Source organism: Dromaius novaehollandiae, chromosome 13 (assembly GCF_036370855.1).
Source record: "Dromaius novaehollandiae isolate bDroNov1 chromosome 13, bDroNov1.hap1, whole genome shotgun sequence".
Taxonomy (NCBI): domain Eukaryota; kingdom Metazoa; phylum Chordata; class Aves; order Casuariiformes; family Dromaiidae; genus Dromaius; species Dromaius novaehollandiae.
The window spans coordinates 13,553,355-13,572,602 of record NC_088110.1 but is presented as its reverse complement, the minus strand read 5'-3'; the positions used below and the strand labels follow the sequence as shown (position 1 = coordinate 13,572,602).

Sequence of the window (19,248 nt, the reverse complement as noted above, 5' to 3'; positions counted from 1 at the left end):
CTGCAGTTCATATGAAAACTATGTGTACATGCTGAAAATCTGGCACATTATTGCACATACAAATTAAATACCTTTTTGCATGCATGTAGACTCTTCTGATTTGGACACAAACATAAATTTTCAGGTAAATCTTGCATTCTAATTAAAATGCAGGTTGAAGGATCAAAGATTTTTCAAGCCAAATTATGTTGTACTTACAGTTTGGGGGATCCAAGTGTATAGGCTGTACTAAAGTTCCTTTAAAAATGAGCTTTATAGATTTCATATGTGACTACAATAGTAGAGTCTGTAATCTATTGGCAGTTGTGACTTGTAGACCTTTACAATTGCAGTCATTTTACGTGTTAATAAATGGCTCATAGGCAGCCAAAAGAATAATACTGACTGAAAAATCAGGAGGCTTAAAAAAATGAGAGAATAATAATGAGAGAATCTTTTTTTCCTTTTTATTTTTTGGTCTTCCACTCTTTTAGTTTTGTGCATTTGAGTTAGGTTTTCAAGCTTTTCACTATGTTCTTCCTTTTTAATAAAAAAGCACTAATTTTCAGGAGCTGAGGAGAACATCATTTGCCTTGAGAACTGTGATCAAATCATAAGCTGGCAATATTGCTGAGGATCGCCTTGCTTACCTGGGCTGAGCTGACGGATGTGAACTGGCTGGTGCAAAGCTAGCTGTGTCGCTGCAGGTACTCAAAGGCTTTGAGTCTCCGGGATGGTCACCACCCGTTTGTATGCATGGACGATACACCTATGCGAGGTAAGTCAGCCCGGGGCTTCCAGCACGGTTCTCGTTTAGAGGTGTAGTGGAGCCTGTGGCCGTCGGAGAACGGGCGCGCGTGCCAGGCGCAATCCAAGGGCATGGGCGAGGGTAACAAGCCTGGACTACCTTAACTGCGAAAGAATGACTCAGCTCTTTCTGCAAAGATTTGAGTTTCAGCAGAATACTTTTTCCGCTACGCTGACAGCTTTTCCACCCACGTATTGCAAGCATGGCTGTGTGCCATAGAGGTATTTTAGGATTATAAAGCCTAGTGTAAATTTTTTAAGTTATGTATAAAACGAGGTAAATTCTGGAACCTCAAATGTATGGGGGGGGGGTGTGGAGTGGGGGAGCAGGGGAAGTCTTTGAAAAGCCCAGGGTTTGAGGGAGGTTTATCCCCATCTATTATTTAGCTGTTTTTATTTATTCCACTGAAACACAGTCAATGATACTTTGAGACCACCTGTATCCTACGGAAACAGAGTTTCTCTGAACGCCCCAGAAAGTTTTGGGGTTGCTTTTGGAGCAGAGTTAGTCATTCACATACCTGGTAGCTATTGTTCTTTTCTTGATCCTGTTATTGCAAGGCATTTCCAAATCCTGCAGGGAAAATGAGGTATAGAGAGAGATGCGGGGAATTAAAGCTAATAAAATACAAAAGATTCCTTAATCTATGAAGTGCAGTGCAATATTCAGTGAGTTACTGTACTCAGCTGAAGGTGAAATTGGATGGAGTATGCTTGTAATACTATTCCAGCACATTGAGCCATTACATGCAAATGCATCCGGTCTGCTCTGAGCAAGTCATTTGTCAGTCTTCATGCAAGACCGTCCTCAGCATCCGTGCTGTCAGTCTGTGACTGTTGCGTGAATCAGGCATAGAAGGGCTGAAGTCTGAGGAGGAGAATGGTGGGAAGCTGGGGTTGTGCTTGGTCTTATATGCACTTAAGCAACCCAGCAGTGGAATCCAAAGATTTGCTCTATTGTCACAATTGTTTTATGCCACAAATGCTGATGCAGCAGCAAAAGCCTCTATCAAGGCCTCACCACATCATGGGACTGGGGAAGAAAAAGAGCTAAAATCCGAGCAAGTAATGTTAGTGACCAATAACCACTCTATGGCAAATCACTATTGTAAAGCAGGCAGGGCTATGGCTTCTTTTGACTCCATGTCAACTAAAGGAGCAGTAATTCATTTGTGATGTCTACAGCACTCCTCAGCTTTCTTTGGTGTTTGGATTTTGGGGTTTGGGGGTTTGTTTTGTTTTGGTCTTTTATGAAGTTACTTCCAAAAAAAAGATATAATGCAAAATGACAGCATTTATTGAGCATAAAAGCATCACTGTCCTCTGGGAGCTTTCAGAGAGGAAAGCACAGAGCCACTGAAATGCAACCCCATCAACTCTTGTAAGTGCCCACCGGCAGGTCAGCAAATCCCTGTGGTCATTGCTGGGCAGATCTAAGAGAACCAAAGGGACAAGTGACTTTTGTCCCTGACTAGCAGGAGGCCACCAGCCAGGGAAACAGGGTCACCCTTTTTTTCACCCTCAGGCTGCACACGGACCAGAAAATAAGTCCTTCCAACACCTTGCACTGGGTGCTGATCATATTTTTCATGGGTCACAATTGGGAAACTTGCTTTCTCTGTTGTTTCTTACCTTAAAAGAATGTTTCTTGCATTATAAGAAAGGGGAGTACAATCCTACTCTATAGCTAGAGCCCATGTTTGGCAAAGTTTATCACTTTTAACTGACTTTTGAGGTTTGTGAGCCTGTAATTCGAAGTGAAACTCGGTGGATGTGAGTGCCATGGGAATCAAAGCAAGCAGGAGGTTTGCATGGATCCCCTCCGGGTTGGAGCTGCTGAGTTTCATATGGTGCTAGAAAAAAAAAGAGTGTCTCTGGAAAAAAAAAAAAAAAAAAACTGTCCGTTTCTTGACGCAGCTGTGGGCACCTTCAGCTAGCACCTGATTCCCTAGTGAACAATTACCTACAAGGCATTTCAGCTGGCAGACACTTGTCCTAGGCACCATAGGCCGTAAGGGCTGCTTTCAGTTTAATCTATTTTTAATGTGGCGCCTTATTCCAAACTGCTGAGTTCTCACATTCCCGAGCTGTCATGGTAATAGGATTGTGCATTCTTATTGGCTAAAGTTTTCCACCCCAAGTGCCAGAAGTTAGGCTCCTAAATCCATATTCAGATGCCTAAATGTTAGTGACAAATCCCGCAGAAGTCGGTAGGAACTGGACGTGGTCTGCACCTTGAAAAACTGGGCCATTAGATGCATAAACAAAACCTTGCTGCAGGCACCCAGATTTTCGGATGTGGGCCACTGTACGAATATACTGAGCCCAGATTACAAACACATACCCCAAAGGTCAGAGAGGTTTAAATATACAGTTCTTTGTTCAGTCCCACTGTACTTGTCATGAGATGAAACTTTACAATGTGGTGACCGTGTGAACTATTATGTAATGCACAGGGCAGCTTTGAAAGGGCAGGTTCAAAAGCAAGCACTCTCTTTCCAAATGTGCTTGTCTTTATATCCAGAATGGCTATGAATGTTAATGTGAAGGAGGGAAGTGAGGCTCAAGTGACTGGGAGTTTTGTCAGGGATTTGGAAATGGAGCGCATTCAAAACCGTTGCAAGCAGCAGAAAGCAACAGCGTGCCTATGCCTTTCGTTGACTTCCTGTCTGCACTACTTTTCTACCCGTGATCTAACACTGCATATTTTTACTCTACTACCTTCTTCTGCTATTTCTATTTGTAGCACCCTGCTAGACTTGTATCCAAACCAATCCAAAATTCTTCTGAAACTCCCTGTGCTAGCAGCAACATGAAAGCAGAACTCTGCAGTGGCTGCAGCAGATATGGTAAAGGTTTAACTTTAGTTCAGAGTGGTGTCAGTCACTTTAGCCTTTTGAGTTACGCTGGAAATGGAAATGCCAGCTGCCAAGAGAAACAGCTTGCAAAAGTTGTATTATGTCTTTTTTTCACGACAGGCCTAAAAATACACTACATAGAATTACCAGCCAGCACTGGAAACTGATGCACTTTTATTGCTTTGTTTTATATGGAAGATTTGTTTTCTTGTTATTATTATTGCAAGATAATACATGAAGCCATAAAAGTACAATGCATTTTCAAACAGATGAGGCAGCATTTATTCAGTACTCTTTAAGGGGTGTTTTACTGCAGTGTGAAAGTGCCAGGTCATTTATTCTCCTATTCTCTATAGAGGGGGGAAAAAGCAACTTTCATAATATCTTTTGGTGGCAAAGGATATAAACACAGAGAAGCCAAAGCAAATTCTTGTAGAGCATGTTCATTCACTAGCCAGAGGACCTATACAGCTTCAGCGAGCCACATCCTTTCATTCGAAGAACACAGATGAAATGAAAGACCCCGTTCTAATAGTGCCCCCCAGGCAGCCCAGTGCCCAGGGGTGAGCGGACGGGAGTCAGGCCAGCCAGACTGCAGGGACAGGTTGAGGGGATCATAGCCGTGATGAGCGTGTGTTCCTGGGGACTGGAGCAGAAAGGCTGTGCAACTGTGTAGCCCCCCCTCATGCTCTGCTGCATCCAGACTTGACCTAGGCATTTGAGAATGGGATCCAAAACAGAGAGCATGTTTGATGTCTAGAACACAGACTGAAAATGCAGGTGTTTCTGAAGCCTTCCTGCCCTCTCACGTCCGTGCCAGCAGAGAAACCTCACTCAGGGCTTCAGGCTTGAGTCCTCTGAGGACTCTGAGCCCCGAATCTTCCCCAAAAGGACAGGGCTAGAAATACCTTTCAAGGAACAGAGCAGTGCTCCCTCCTTCTGGCTGGTGCCCATCTTCTAAGTCACTGTCTTTTATTTTAGCATTCACTGAGGAAGTGGGAGACCAGGGTCCAATGCCTTCCTCAATCTGAGAGTGCTTGTCTCTCACTTCCCATGAGACTGTCTAACTGCCGGCTGATCAGCTACTCCGGGTGAAGCTCTTAGAGTGAAACCATGTCTTCCATTAACCGGATGTTTGCTCTCCCTGTCCTGCTGTTGGTGGCCAGCTTCTGTTTTAGAATGGAGTGATCAGAACTTCATGTTGTGAAGAGCCTCAGGATGCATTTGGCCTTCTCAGAGCTGATTTGCAAGACCCTGCTCCTCAGGGGATTCAGGGAAGGGGCGCCTGACTTCAGGATGCTGAGAGCATAGTGGAGCACAGCGAGAACGCAGCTCCTCAAAGATGCTGCTCTGGGCAGGTGCGGAAGCAGAAAACTTGAACGTGAACCAAGGAGAGACTACAGAGTGCAGGTGTCTGAGAGACGAGGACCTTTGTGAATCTGGACTTCAGCGCCGGAGTTCAACTGAAGTCTTGTTTTAAGCACTGAAGTCTTTTATTAGAGGTAACTCCATAAAACTCAACTCTGCATTTGGCTCTTTTATACGCACAGATCCTGGCAGATCAGCCAGGATCTTGACTGCTCCTCTGATAAACATTTCCAAGGTTTATTAAATGTGCCCTATGATGTTCTTTCATGGAGACAGTAGTTTGACAGTAATCATGTGAGAAACTTAGAATTTGCCACCTGGCCTGACAAGACATTTTTCTTCTCACTACAAATTAAATTGACGTTATTGCAAAATTTTAGTATGATGGTTATGATTTGTCCTGTGATAACACTGGGGCTAATACCGAGGCATGCAGAGCACCTTCCACTGCTGTGACATTAGTGGGAGGTGCGGTTGAGCAGCACCTCTTTGGACTCTGGTGTCAGCACTAATAGCAATGTTTTGAGGCCAATTTCTGCTAGCCTTGTTCAGACACCTTATCCAGGAGCAGGTTCTTCTGGTTCTAAGGGGATAGTTTCACAAGTAGGAAGGCATAGCTGGGGGGGGAGGAAGGGGGCAGCTGCTTGGCCACAGTAGTGTCATGTAACATGCCCTGACGGGTGATCTTACCGACCACAGCTTTACTCTGCTTGGTGAGACTGTGACCGTTAATGGGAGAGTTGACCAGCAACAGCAGATTACTAGAGCACTGTGAAAAAAGAAAGGATGGAAAAGCCAAAATCACCTGCAAAAAAAGAGGTACTGGTGATGGCTGGGGCGAGGCAGAAGGAAATGAAGCATTTCTGGTGATGGGACAGGAGGTAGCTGTGTCCTGCCTGGGATGGGTGAGTGTGGTATTTGGCAGTTTAACCACTGTTTCCAGTCCTCAGCTTAGACCCTGCTCCAGGGCCCTTGAGTGGCGGAGGCTCTCCTGTCTTCAGTGAGCTCCAAACTGACTTCGCAGACATGCTGAGACCAGTGGGGTCAAAGAAAATGGCTAGGTAGGAAGTCCGAGAGGAGCCGTTCCCAGGACTGACTTTTGCCCATTTGTCCCTTCTCTGTCAGAGACTTGAATGCTTCACTGCTTAGAGTTAACTCAACAACTTCACAAGAGATTCAATAATATTTGTTTTTACCCAAATCCCTCGAAGTCTGAGGGAATGGAGACAGCATCAGTTTGAGATGAGCAGCCAAGAAAAGTAAATCATCCTTGGGTCGGAGTAAACTTCCATTTGAAGTGGCCACAGATGGCAAATATGTTGATGAATCAGCGATTTCACAGACCTCTGCCCATTCGGAGAGTAGCATGTGTAAACAAACATGAAAATGGCAGAGCCGCAGAGCTTTCCAGATCCTTCCTGTTCCCTTCGCGCTGCTGGGGGATCTCCTTGGAGGAGCCATAGGGAACGAGAGGGTTGAGGCATGGGTAATCCTACATCCTCTGCTTCAGTATGCAAGAGCCAGCGAGCAGCAAGACCCTGCTCCCTGCCTGCCCTGTCACCCGCCAGCACACCCAGCTGTGCACTTCAGTCAAGGAGACAGCTGCTGACAACCTGACCGCAGGTGCTTGGGGGGGTTGTCTTAGATAAAGGTAAGGAAAGAAGGGTTGGGGGAGGACATGAGCCGTTGCACCACTGCGTCACTGCAAAGTGGTGCAGAAGAGCTCTTGAACATTCAGGTTGCGTGGAGCAGGCCTGCCCCACGGGGCAGCCGATCTCAGCAGCTCATGGGTGGATAGAGGTGAGGAGAAGGGATGCAGCAAGCCGTGGTGATGCAAGCCTCCTCTGATACCTGCATTGGAGCCACGTGCCCATGCGCACGGGAATCCTGTGGTCCAGGACCTTGGAAACCTGTCAGGGTCCTGATTGCCTTACTCCAGTCCCACGCCATGGTCCTGTCCCCTGCTGGTAGCATTGCCCTCCTCCATGCCATGCAGAACCGGCAGCGGGGGCCCCTGTTCCTGCTCATCTGTGCAGACATGTCCTCTCAGGCTCTCAGCAGACTCAAGCAGCCCTCCCTGCTTCCTGCCCTTGGTTTTTTTTTTTTTTTTTTCCTCTGACAGTGACTAAAAATCTTAGGAAAGCACTGTGTAAGCCCATGGCGCGCGCTCACTGCAGGCCAAGGGTGTATGCCTGGACCCAAGCGTGCCTCACACCACAGAAACCCCCCAAAGCTCCTGCTGATCTGGCGGGGGAGTTTTTTCCTGCCCCTGTTTGATGGTCGCCAAATGTTATGTGAGGAGACTGCAACGCCAGAAGGCTGTGCAGAGAACCCCCGCGTTGCTGGACTCATGTTCTATGTCCTAGGGTCTGCTGACTCCGGAGGGGTCCCGAGGAGACGCAGTGTCACTTCCATTCCCGCCTGAATGCAAGCCCGGAGGGTGCTTCTGCTGTAGGATAACATGTAAGTGATGAGAACTGGCCAAGCCAGAGACTGTGCATGAATTGTTTGGGAGACTTTTATAGACAGTCTATCTGGGATAAAACACAGAGCCCGGATCTTCAAAGGGCTGTGTGGGATGGCAGCTATGGGACTCCCATTAAAGTTACTAGACATCACATGACTGAAAACTTCTGTGGCACCAGTGTTTTTCTGCAGAGGGATAGCTGAGACAAAGGGAAGTGGAGGAAAATGAACCCTGCCATTCCCCCAAGAGCAACACTTCACAAAATTTCAACCCTGAGGCTTGCATTTTTTTTGTAAAGAGCAATTATAATGGATATCACAAGAGATGTAAAGGAACATCTGAGACATTGGGAATTATTGTCAGCAGAGGAGATGCTTCAAATTCCATTGCAAAGTTGGAGAACGTCTAATCTAACTCTGTAAAGAAGTTGAGGGAGTTAAATGGAGTAAATTGGATGAATTTAGCTGTGAAATTTGAGCAACTGTTCACCATCCACATTTACAGAGGAGAGAGAAGGTTCTCAGAGAATTTTTCACAGGCATTACTCTGCAAAGTAATCACCTCACATAGTGATAAATATTAAAGAAAGCAGCTATATTTTTAAGACAGATATATTCACCAAATGGATAGAAGTTGGTATGCTCAAAAGCCCTGCTTTATTTTTAGGGAGGGAGAAAAGGGATAACTTTTTCGGTTATTCTTCTGAAGGTTTCCTGTGCTGGTGTCCAGTCTCTAGAGTAAGTCGGCGTAGTTGCGTTGACTGACTTTGTCAGGACTGTCAGTGGTGCAAGGCAGCAGCTAGGGGCTGGGTGAGTGAGCAGTGAGGGGTTGGGGGACTGGACTGGCTGGCAGCTGAGTCCGGCCACACAGCTGTGGCAGTGGGAATACTGATGTGCAGTGGGTGGCTGTGACCTAGGAGCAGCACCTGATGGTGAGGCCTGGAGAGAGGCTGTTTCTGAGTGGGACCACCTAGAGAAAAAGGAACCTGCTGACAAAGTTCAGAAAGGGTGTGAAGCCTCATATGGCAAGAAGCATCAGAGGGGGTGTAGAAGAGCACGTGACAGAAATGAGCAGTACAGAGCAATGAAGTACTTGAGGGAAAACTAGCTTTAGCCAGTGATCACAGAATCGTAGAGTGGAAAGCTGCCCACCAGGCATGCACCAGTGATCGTATCACAGACAGGGAAATCGAGTCAGTCTAGTCACAGCTGTTGCTATAACTCTTAGAAGACACTTGATGGATGAAGACTCAGTGGAAACAGGCTCCCTTTTTCTTACTGTTCAGACATCTTTGAGGCTTTAACATGAACTAACTGCCATTATCCTAATTTTACAGATGGGGACAGACAGGTTACGTGACATGCTCTAAATCACATGAGCAGTCTGTGTCAGAGTGAGAAACTGCACCTGGATCTCCCAATGTGAGGCTGTTGCTCTTGGCACTGCATCATCCTGACTGCAAACAAAACAGAGATCGACTTTGCCTGTGTCCTTTCTGTGCCTGCAAATGGTAAGGTTTTGGAACAAATCAAAGAAACAAAAGAGTCACTCCTCTGGTTTATATGTCCAGTCCACAGTATGTAGTGACATAATGTACCCTAGAGGAGTCTGTAATTAATATAAGTAATTACCCCTTGCTGCAAAGACATCACAGATATCACTGACTGGTTGAGAATCTAGATGAAACTTTCACCTTGTTTACCAAGTGCCTGTGTGATTCAGAATGGATTTGGGTGATAGCTGCTGGATAAAACAACTAAACCCCTTGGCACCACTGTCACAATTTGGCCTCCACTGGATCTTTAATACAACTGGAGAGAAGTCAGGAAAATAATTAGGTAGGAAAAGTAGTCATCAGCTACTGCAGAGGGGTTTCTTGTGTTTGTTGGAGTTTGTCTCTTCCACTTGGAAAGATGTAATATAAAAGCTGACGAAGGGGTGGGTGTCCATAGTCCATTGGCACAAAAATATGCATAGGTTCTAGGCACTTTCTTGGTTCTTCAGTGGCATCGGTGATCAGTAGGAGCAGGCTATTCCAGAGTGCCCGGGGACCAGTGTCCGTGGATCCAAACGCACAAGACACCTGGGGCATGCCTGACAATCCCATTCTAAGCAGCGCAGCTACCCAAAGCCCAGCTTTCAGTGCCATAACCTCTTTTTTAGACTCCAGTTCCCAAACTTACTCCTGACTTCTGCTGTTCCAAATATGTGATGTAGGCTGCTGTTTTAACCTGGCGGTCTTGCCAGAAGCTCTGAGTACCTGACATTTCATGACACCCAAAGACACACAGTATTTCAAGCTTGCCAGACAGACCCTTCTGCTCATTTTGGCTCTAAGTTTTCAGCTCTTCAGCTCTGAAGTAAAGCTTACAATTTTTGCTGGCTTCTCAGACCTGTTGAGTTTTGCTAATTAGTATTTTTAAAGTACTTAGACATTCTCAGGTTCTTGGTGATCCAGAGAATTATTATTACTGCTGGTATTATTATGACTAATACTACTGCTAATAACCTTAGTGAGCCTGGCAAAACTCAATTTAACTAAAATCCTTGCCCCAGATGAACAAAAAACTAACTTCAGTGATGTGAGGGGGTACATGACTCAGTTACCAGTAACTGCTGTTTACAAGGGGCAGGAAGAGTATATTTGCTCAAATGAAAAAAGGTCAAGGCAGAGGCCCATTTGCTGTTTGTTAATAAGTAATCTAAAGTACAACACAGCTTTACTGTAACAAATCAGCCTGGCCTAGCTTTCCTGCCATCACTATTATTTCCAACCCAATTCTGGACTAAAATAACAATTAATCTATGAGAATCTGGATTATTTTTTTATTTTCAACATCTCCAAATCTATAGAGAGGATTTGTAGCTGGGAAACAACCTCAACAAAAAAAAAAAAACCCTTTCATATTTTTGCCGTGGTTTGTCTTAGGACACTGTAGGCAATCAAGTTTGAAATATCAGATAGGACATTATTTGTGTCCTGGGAAATTCTCCTTTGGGCTCACAGTCAGACCCAGTCTTCCCTATGGAAGTGTGCCAGTTAAGAGCTGTGGTGTGGCTGGCCCACTTAGAGCCACCCCACTAAGTTACTGATGGGTAACTTACAAAACCAGCTACGTCACCGCTGAACCTGGCCCACAGTCAACAGTTAAAATCCAAACATGGGTGTTACAGAACATCCTTCTTCCAAGTGATTGAGCATATGTGCACTTTATGCATCACAACCTCTACTCTGTCATTGTCTTTTGGCAACAAATGGTCATTTTCCAAGCCCTGATTGTCTTTAGTCATCTCACAGAAGTCTGGAAAAGGGCTGGAACCTGTCCTTCGTGGTGCATCTCCTGGCTGCAGGTAGGATTCATTAGATAAGGCTTTCCCATTAATGAGCCATGTAAAGTGCTTATCAGAAAAGCAATACTTGTGCCAGCTGCCAGCAAACCACTGCTTCTCATTTGTAACCTTTAGTGTTCATGTTCTTCAATTGCACTGACCTGAGGCACTTTAGATGTCACGCAGCTATTCCTCAAAATAGGGATTGCGATCTACATGTTGCTGCTAGAGCAGACAGCTGAAATGCAGACAGCCTGGCACTGCCAGCATGCACCTCCAGCAGGGGTTCATGAGGGTGGTTTGCCTTACGCTCAGGTATCTCATGAAGGAAAGTAGCAGGGTGTACACACACACACACACACACACACACACACACACACACGCACACACACACACACCCCAACCCCCTTTGGAAACAGAAGCCACGCAGATTGCAGACTACAGTTCCTGGGTCCCTGAAATGCAGGTCTGAGAGGCAGTGGTCCCTTAACAAATCACCAACCCCTGCCCAGGCTGCCCCAAGTGCCTGTTAGTCTAGGCAGAGGGAAAGAGCTCGGTGAGGGAAGGTTTCACTGCAGAGCAGGTCACGTTTGCCTGGGAGCTCAGAGCACCTGTCCAGTGCCTAAGGCTTAACAAATGGTCTTGAGCTCTGCAGTCCTCGAGGCCGCCAGGGCCTTCTGGTGCCCAAGGCAGTGGAGTGTGAGTGGGGAAGGGGACGGCTGGCTTTCTAAAGAGCTGCCCCTCCGACTGGCACCAAGGAGAGGACAGTGAGGCTGAGCAGGGGGTGCTGAGGTGAGGAGAGCAGTAGCGCATACAGGGAAGGCCGTGTAGGGGCCATGGTAGGCTCTTTGCAGTGGGATGGAAAGAGAATTTGTGCAACTGAGTGCTCACAGGTATCAGAGAGCAGCATCAGTGGCTCCTGGCTTAAAGGAAGGGGGTATTTTGGATGCCCTGGAGCCCTCCTGTTTGCCTTGCTGTTTGGTGTTATTGAGACAGAGGGAGGAGAGGGGACGCACTGTCGTGGGGACGCAGGCATGGTTGGTGCTGCCCTGGGTGTCTGCACCTCCATGCTGGGCTGCTGTGGTGGTTGCAAGTGGTACAATTCAGAGAGGCCCTTGCGCTGCTCTCATGTGTGCCAAGCGTCTGTCCCAGAACACCTGGTGTGTGCAGCAGGGAATATAATGGGATCGATGCCCGCTTTTATGAAATCTGGCTGAGCTGGGGATCTGAGCAAATACCTTCTAGGTTAAGCAGGGTTAAGAGGATGGTAGCGTAAAGCCCTAGATCCCATGCCTCCACACTGCTCTGAAGGAGCACGTGGCCATACCACACATCATGGCAGGGAGAGCAGTAAGTGTTACTGGTTGGCAGCCTTTGCAGAATGGCGATGCCACATGCAAGTGCACGTGTTGGTTACTCATTTGCCACCCATCCCCACCTCTCTGCAGTCGTATACGCCCAGGGTGGCGGAGCTCTCTGCTCTACTCCCTCGATGTTGTGCTATTTCTTCTTGGTGCCTCTCTGTTCTGGGTAACATCTGCTGTTGTTTCTGAGTTGCCTAGTGAGTTGCAGGAGTCTTTAATGACACTGATACCACTATACTTTTCCTCTAAAGGCCAGAGAGGATTTACTTCTTCCCCTTACAGACATGGAAAAACTGGGATACCAGGATGTCAGGTGACTCTCCTGAAACAATGGAATTAGCTAGAAAATGTAAGTATCTCCTGAACCCAATCCTGAGCAGTAGTCATCACCCCACATCACATCTCACTGGCATCATGACAGCGAAATTCTGGACTGTGCAGTCTTTCGTGCACAAATGAGTGGTATGTAATGAGAAGGAAGCCCAGTGCTGCAAACACCAATGTAAAGACATACATACACTCTGTTCTAACCAGTAGCCAGGATGCCTGGGAAAATGTGCAGGTGGTTTCAGAAATGCATGAGTAGCTTATTATGACAGAGAAGGGGAAAAAACCTGGGGAGATTTCCCCCATGACCATCTGTTAATTTTCCCCTGAAGCTGTTATTGATTTTCACAGATTCACATACTAATGCCCTGCAAACAGCGGTGCGAATCAGAGCGCTGCACTGCAGTTGCTGAAACACGCAAGCGTCACAGACAGAGCTAAATGTGGTGACATGCTCTCTCAGTTTGTACCTTAGCACTTCATGAGCCTGGCAGTTGTCAGCCTTGGGGAGAAAAATCCTCCTGTTTTCCCATAAACATTGTGCTTTGCTGCACTTCAGCTTGTGACAGTGGTGAGTCCCTTTGGTTGACCCACCAGCCTTCTGTCGTGGAATCGCTCTAGCCCTTCCTAGTCTAATAAAGAGAGGCCTTGCTCACAGACTGAAGAGCCATATTGAATAGGCTTAGAGATATTGAGGACAGTTATGCTTCAGGTTTAGCCCAAGATCCCTTTACATAGGCTATGCTATTTTAGGGCCAGGTATGAAGTCTGCCCATCATCTGCAGGCTCCTGTGCTCTCGTGATTTGATCAGTGCACAGGCACACATGACACAATAAAAATAACTGTTACCTGCCCTGCAGTTTCCATAGCCCTCTGGTGCCTAATGGTGGTCTTGGGACTGGGCTCTGTAGCAACATCGCTATGTTTTAGCTTCTGCTTTGTGCTCAGCTGAGGGGACTAGAATCTTTTGCAGCAGCAGCTGGCCAGGCCTGAGCTCGGTTGGTGGCTGCTCCTGCACCTGGCTGCCCAGGGTGGTGAACATCTGGGGGCGGCTGGGGCCGTGGTGGGGAAGGCCTGGTGGAGCGCGTTTGGGCTGAAGTGCACAGTTCCGAAGCGTTTTCTCTTTCTTTTTTTGTTTTTCTGAGATATATGAAGGAGATACTGCTGCCAAATCATGGTGTGGGGGTAAGTTGAACAGCTTTGCTCTTTTTCTTGGTGTCTCAGAGGGAAAGAAGCCTCAGAGTGTTTTTTAAAAGTGACTTGGCCTGTGGCTCTCTCTTGATGTTTTCTGTGTGTGTGCTAGGATCGCTGAGCCCTTCCCAAAGGAGCTTTCTGAGCACTGCAGCAAGTGGAGAAATGCACCTTGGAACAGTTGTTGCAGTAAATGAATCTTGTAAACAATTTTTGCTTTGTATTTGGGAGCAAATTATGGCATTTTCCAAGTTTTTTTTGTGTATTTTGTATTTGTATATTTAGTCCAGGGAAGAATTATCAACTTCTACCAGAGCAAATAATTTGTGCAGCAAAAATGGCAAACAACCAGACCAAATTATAAATTTTCATGAATTTTGTCCAGATGGGAGCTTGTCCAGTTGACCATTTCCTCAGAGAAATATTATAATTTGTGCATTTTTATGGTAAAATAGTTCTCTGCTTGTGAAAAAACAATGTCTCTAATCTCTACAAGCAGTGCAACAGATACAGAAAGCATTTTGCTATTTCATGATTATCTAAATACAATTAGTTACAATTGTTTCCTTCTTTTAATATGACACAAATATATTTCCCTCCTCCTCCACCCCAAATTGTCCTGGAAGGGAAAAACGCGCCATCACATGTTGAGAGAGAGCCTGCAGGAATTAGTGTGGTGCAGGGATGGAGGACGACTTTACCTTTCTGTAGCAATATCAGCGATACAGATTTTCCAGTGGCTTTCTCCCTTAGCACCTGCTAAGTCATGTAACTCCACACTGTGTTTGCCAGGACCTGGATGCCCAGGCTGAACGATGGGATGTAGCCATTTGCAGATGCAATTATACATTTTTGAAATTTTACCCAAGAGGACTTTGTTATTTAAGTATTAAGCGCTGTGATTCTTGATTTCTAGTGTCCAGCTTCTGAGGTGGGAGCCAGTGCGCCCAAGGCAAGTCTAGTACCTCCACATGAGGTCCAGAACATTCAACAAGCTGATCAGAAAGCACAACAGGGAAGTTTTTCAGTCTTAAATGCTACTGCTGCAGTGATGCAGCCCAGCATCTCCTCAGAGGGTGAGTACAGCCAGCCTTTCTGTCACAGCGCTCAGCAAAGACATTTCATCTGAAACACTGATTACCAGGAAGTGACAAACAGGTCACTCTTCTGCTCTGGGTGTTTGTACCCGTCTCCCATGTCCAGCAGAACCGCCGAACCACAGGGCAGTGAGCCGGACACTCCCGGCCTGCTTTCTGCTGAGGATCTGCTGCTCCTCAGCGATGCACTGGTGAATCACTGGGCCAGAAAGCAAGTGCACATGGGAGAGCATGACTGTTTTTCCTAATGGTTAAAGCATTCACATGGGAGTTCTAGGCTCTGGACTCTGCTTCCAGGACTGTTTATGCATTTTGCATGAAACAGTCACTAGGTAACATATAATCCCTGATCAAAACCCTCAGGGGATTTAGGCAAAGCAACACCCAGTTTCTGGATCTTGATCAGACTTAGGTGTGAAATGGGCCGAGCTGCTTGGCCCTGTCAAGCCTGGGGCAGTTCTGGGCATGCACAAAGGTGGAACTCTAGATAGCTAGGGAGCTTGCAAGTATTAGAAAAGCTGGAGACTGAAGGGGCCAGATAGTGGGAAGGACCTAGGAGCTAGAGTGGGATGTGTGTGCAAGCATTTCAAGCCAAACTGAAGATTTAGGACAAAACATCAGCTGCTCTATTGACAAGGTCCTCTTACAGGGAAACAATCATGCTCACAGATTCCTGAAATGTAAACTTATTTACACCGTCATTGTATGCTTTTTAAATTTTTTTTTCCCCATCCTAACCACTGCATTGGCGTGTATTTATTTCCACTAGGCTGCCTGTGCTGAGCTGCACAATGGCAGCTGCTGTATGAATAGCTTGTTATTCTTACCAAGCGTGACAACTGCTGTAGCAAAATCAAGAGCAACCTGCTCTAATGTAAACTGATTTCAGATTGCCCCTGGCAGTCCCAGCTACCTCATCTAACCTCTTTTTTTGCCAGTCTTTTATTTTTTTTTTTTCCCCCACTGGAGACGCACCCTGTGCTTTCATATAAGGTGGTTTATCAAGCTGGCTATTGCACCAGTGTCCATGACGTGCAAAGAAGCTTCTCCGCTATTAGCCATAGTGCATTTTAAAGCCACTTGGATTCTCCAGGAAATGCAGAAGTCGGCTGTCAGTCTACTCCAGAGATGGCTGATGATTATTGGTACCCAAGAATATCTAGTTGCGAAGCACCCTGGATGTGTGTGTCCAGCTCTTGATGGGGCTGTTGCATCTTGATACTCCACCCGCACATTTGGAGAATGCTGTGGGACTGCATAAATGCAGACAAAGAGAAGTTCATTCTCTAAGGACAGCACTGTCACTCCAGATGCATGCCAGATACCAAGTGGGAAGCATTTGCATTGGTTGGAGGGGTTGGGGGGGAGATGGGGTGGATTGGGGCAGGGAGTACTGTGGGAGAAGTCTGGTTTGCTGTCATAGCTGCCAGATTGGTGTGTATGATGGGTGTGATATAAATTACTATCTATAAATAAATACCACAACAGCGTTTTAATGAGGTGTTATCTAGTAGCACTTGTCCAGGCTGGTAGTGTTTATGCTAAGGCTGGAGAAGTATCTCCACGCAAACTCCTTGGCTAAACCTTCATAAACATGGTCTCACCCAAGATCTAACTATGATTTGTTTGGATAAGAGGTTTTGTTTGTTTGTTTCTGAACATATTTTTAAATGCATATGTTTTTTTCCTTTTTTTTCTTTTTAACTTCTTGGCCCAGGTTTTGTGTTGGTGTCACAGAACCCACCTAGGGCAGAGGCAAGGGCTAAATCTCATGCCTTTTCTGAGCATTCATTGCTCTTCTGACAAGAAGAACCTTGCAGAAGGGCTGGTTCATCTGGGATTTTGTGGGGGGATGTTTGGGACTGTGACTCACAGGAGTGTCCTGCATCTCTCCAGATACTGAGTCACGTAACATCCTCACCCACTGGCCCTTCAGAGGGAGTGCTGTGTCCTTAGCTTCTCTTGTTGTGCATGCATAGCTGGGGCATTCGTAGCCAATGCTGGCCGAAGGCATGGTCTCATGGATCCACACCCCACGTTTGCGAGGGCTCGGCTGAGATTCAGCAGCCAACTGTGAGGTTTTTTCCATGGCAGCTAGCTGCTTTTCTGAGCCTTTGGCAGCCTGAGCTGCTGGACAAATGGCTGCACATGAATACTGCATGGCACAGCACGTCAGACAGGACTCAGTCACATGCACTGTAGCAGCATACGTGCACTGTAGAGTTGTACTGTGCACATATGCACCGTTTGTCTGTCCAGCTCTGCAGAGTCCCCCCACCTCAGCTTTGTGCCAGATCCTATAAGGTGGTCCCCTGCATACCTGAGCACACAGGCTGCTTAATCCATGTATGCCAGAGTAGATCTGGGACTAGAGGTGACCCATGGTTTTCTGTTTGAACCAAATAAATCTTGGTAGGAGGCAAATATTGAGCTAGGGGTTTGGGTTTGGAGGCCGGATCTTGGACATTGCTTTCACAACATTTCAGGCCAAAACAATGGCTTCATCAGAAAGCCTCTCAACATGTCAAGTTGCCACCACAAGAATGTGCAAGAACTGCATGTATCCAAAACAAAGCCAAGAAATATGTCTTTCTCATACTAGATCTGAACTGAAGACTTTTTGGCATGTTTGAGGAGTCATATCTGATACATCCTAGTGACTACTGTGCATTAAAGATAGGGCCTCTTTTCTGCTCAGTTTGAAGGTCTGAGAAAGAAGGTTCAGTTCTTCGATCCTTAAACATAAAATCGCTGAAGCGAAGGCTGGATTGACTCTCTGGACTTGTGATGCATACTCAGAATTCATTCCTATTAGAAATAAATAATAACTGGCAGGTGATGCTATAGAGATAATAGCTTCCATTCTTTTTGAGGAAACATTAAATCTAGACAGGTCTCCCTGAGCAACAGCTATTAAAAAAAAAAAAAAACACAAAATAATTTATGTTGGAAGAGGCATCTGGAAGGCTCCAGTCCAACCCCTTCAAAGCAGGGGTAACTTCAAAGTTATCTTAGGTTATTCAGGGCTTCGTCCACCAGATTTTGAAGCTCTCCAAGGATGGAGATTTCACAAAGCTCTTTGGGTACCTGTTCCAGTGCTTCATGTCTCACATTTTCAGTAATTTCTTTCCTTATATGCAGTGGAATTTCCCTTGCTGCAACTTGTACTCATCGCCCCTTCCCTTTTGCCGTGCACCTCGGAGAAGGGTCTGACTCCCTTATCTCTGATAGTGCCCGGTATTTGGTTAGCCTCCATCACAGCAAGGGCACCCTGCTGACTCCTGTTGAAATTCCTTTCCACCAGGAGCCCATGTCCTTTTCTGCAAAGCTGCTTTCCAGCTACTCAGTTCCCAGCCTGTGCTGTTGCATAGGTTTATTCTGTGTTAAGTGCAGACTTTGCGTTTCTTTGCTGAATTTTGTGAGCTTTCTGTCAGCCCAGTCTTACAGGTTGCTGAAGACCTTCTGAATGGCTGCCTTGTCTTCCAGCATGTTGATCCACACTCTGAATTCAATTCAGCACAAACTTGCCGAGGGTGCAGTCTGCCCTATCGTGCAGGTTGCTGGTGAAAACTGGCCTTAGTCTTGTCCCTTGAGGAATGCCATTCCTAGCTGGCCTCCACTTACATGTCAAACTATTACCCTTTGAGCTTTGTGGTCCAGCCATGAGCTTGTATCACACATTTTGTGGTCCACCTATCCAGTCCGTACCAGCCCAGTTTGGCTAATATGGGAGACAATGTCAAAGGCCATGCTAAAGCCAAGGTAAATGACATCTACTGCCCCCGCCTCCTGCCCTGGTCCATCCGGCTGGTCATTCCATCCCAGCAGATAGATAATCAGGTTGGCCAGGTACAGTTTGCCCTTAGTAAATACACCCTGGCTATTCCTAATTACCTTCTTGGCCTTCTTGTATCTGGAAATGGTTCTGTGAGGACTTGCTCCATAATTTTCCCAGGAAAAATGTACTGATACCTTATAAAGGACATCTTATTCTTTAGCAGGATTTTGGCTAATCCCCTTCAAAAGAAGCCTGTTGACTGTATGGAGTTTGTGCCTATGGGACTAGGTGAAGGAATTTTTGGTAGGGAGCAGCTGAACAGGTCAAACTCAGAAGCAACCTAACCAGGACACACCTATTTCTCCTGTGTTGAGAATCCTGGGAATCCTTTCCTTCCTACTCGGGCCACCAAGGACCCTTTTCCTACTATTACTGCCATGGCCAGAGTGTTAGGCAGGAGCCCTATGGGGAGGGAATGGGAAGAGGGAGGGAATGAGGCTCCCAGGCCAATGGACAGTAGAGTGTAGCATTGTCAGATCTTGGCACAAAAGGATATGATTAGTTTGAGTGAGAGGAAGAAATAACGAAGAAGAAAGGGCAAGGTCAACTGCACGGAGTGCTAGGGACAAGCATGGTTGTTTGCAGAGAGCATGGATAGTTCAGTCAACAAGACGGTTCAGG

General features: G+C 46.3%; 2 long non-coding RNA genes across 4 annotated transcripts in view; both read left to right on the top strand.

Moving 5' to 3' along the window:
• Window positions 1-7,074, top strand: part of LOC112987623 (uncharacterized) — a 35,695-nt gene extending 28,621 nt beyond the window's left edge. The window contains exons 9-11 of the long non-coding RNA XR_003260323.2: window positions 549-757; window positions 4,626-5,146; window positions 5,712-7,074. This is a non-coding gene — a long non-coding RNA (uncharacterized LOC112987623). The remainder of the gene's footprint in view (window positions 1-548; window positions 758-4,625; window positions 5,147-5,711) is intronic.
• Window positions 7,075-7,135: 61 nt separating this feature from the next.
• On the top strand, window positions 7,136-16,135 carry LOC135329781 (uncharacterized). Of its 3 annotated transcripts, XR_010391458.1 has the most exons (5): window positions 7,136-7,475; window positions 8,816-8,989; window positions 12,425-12,522; window positions 13,647-13,686; window positions 14,609-16,135. It is a non-coding gene; the product is annotated as an uncharacterized LOC135329781 (long non-coding RNA). The 3 variants fall into 3 exon arrangements; XR_010391457.1 differs by having other exon boundaries at window positions 12,425-13,686; XR_010391456.1 differs by having other exon boundaries at window positions 12,425-16,135.
• The last annotated feature ends 3,113 nt before the right edge of the window (window positions 16,136-19,248 follow it).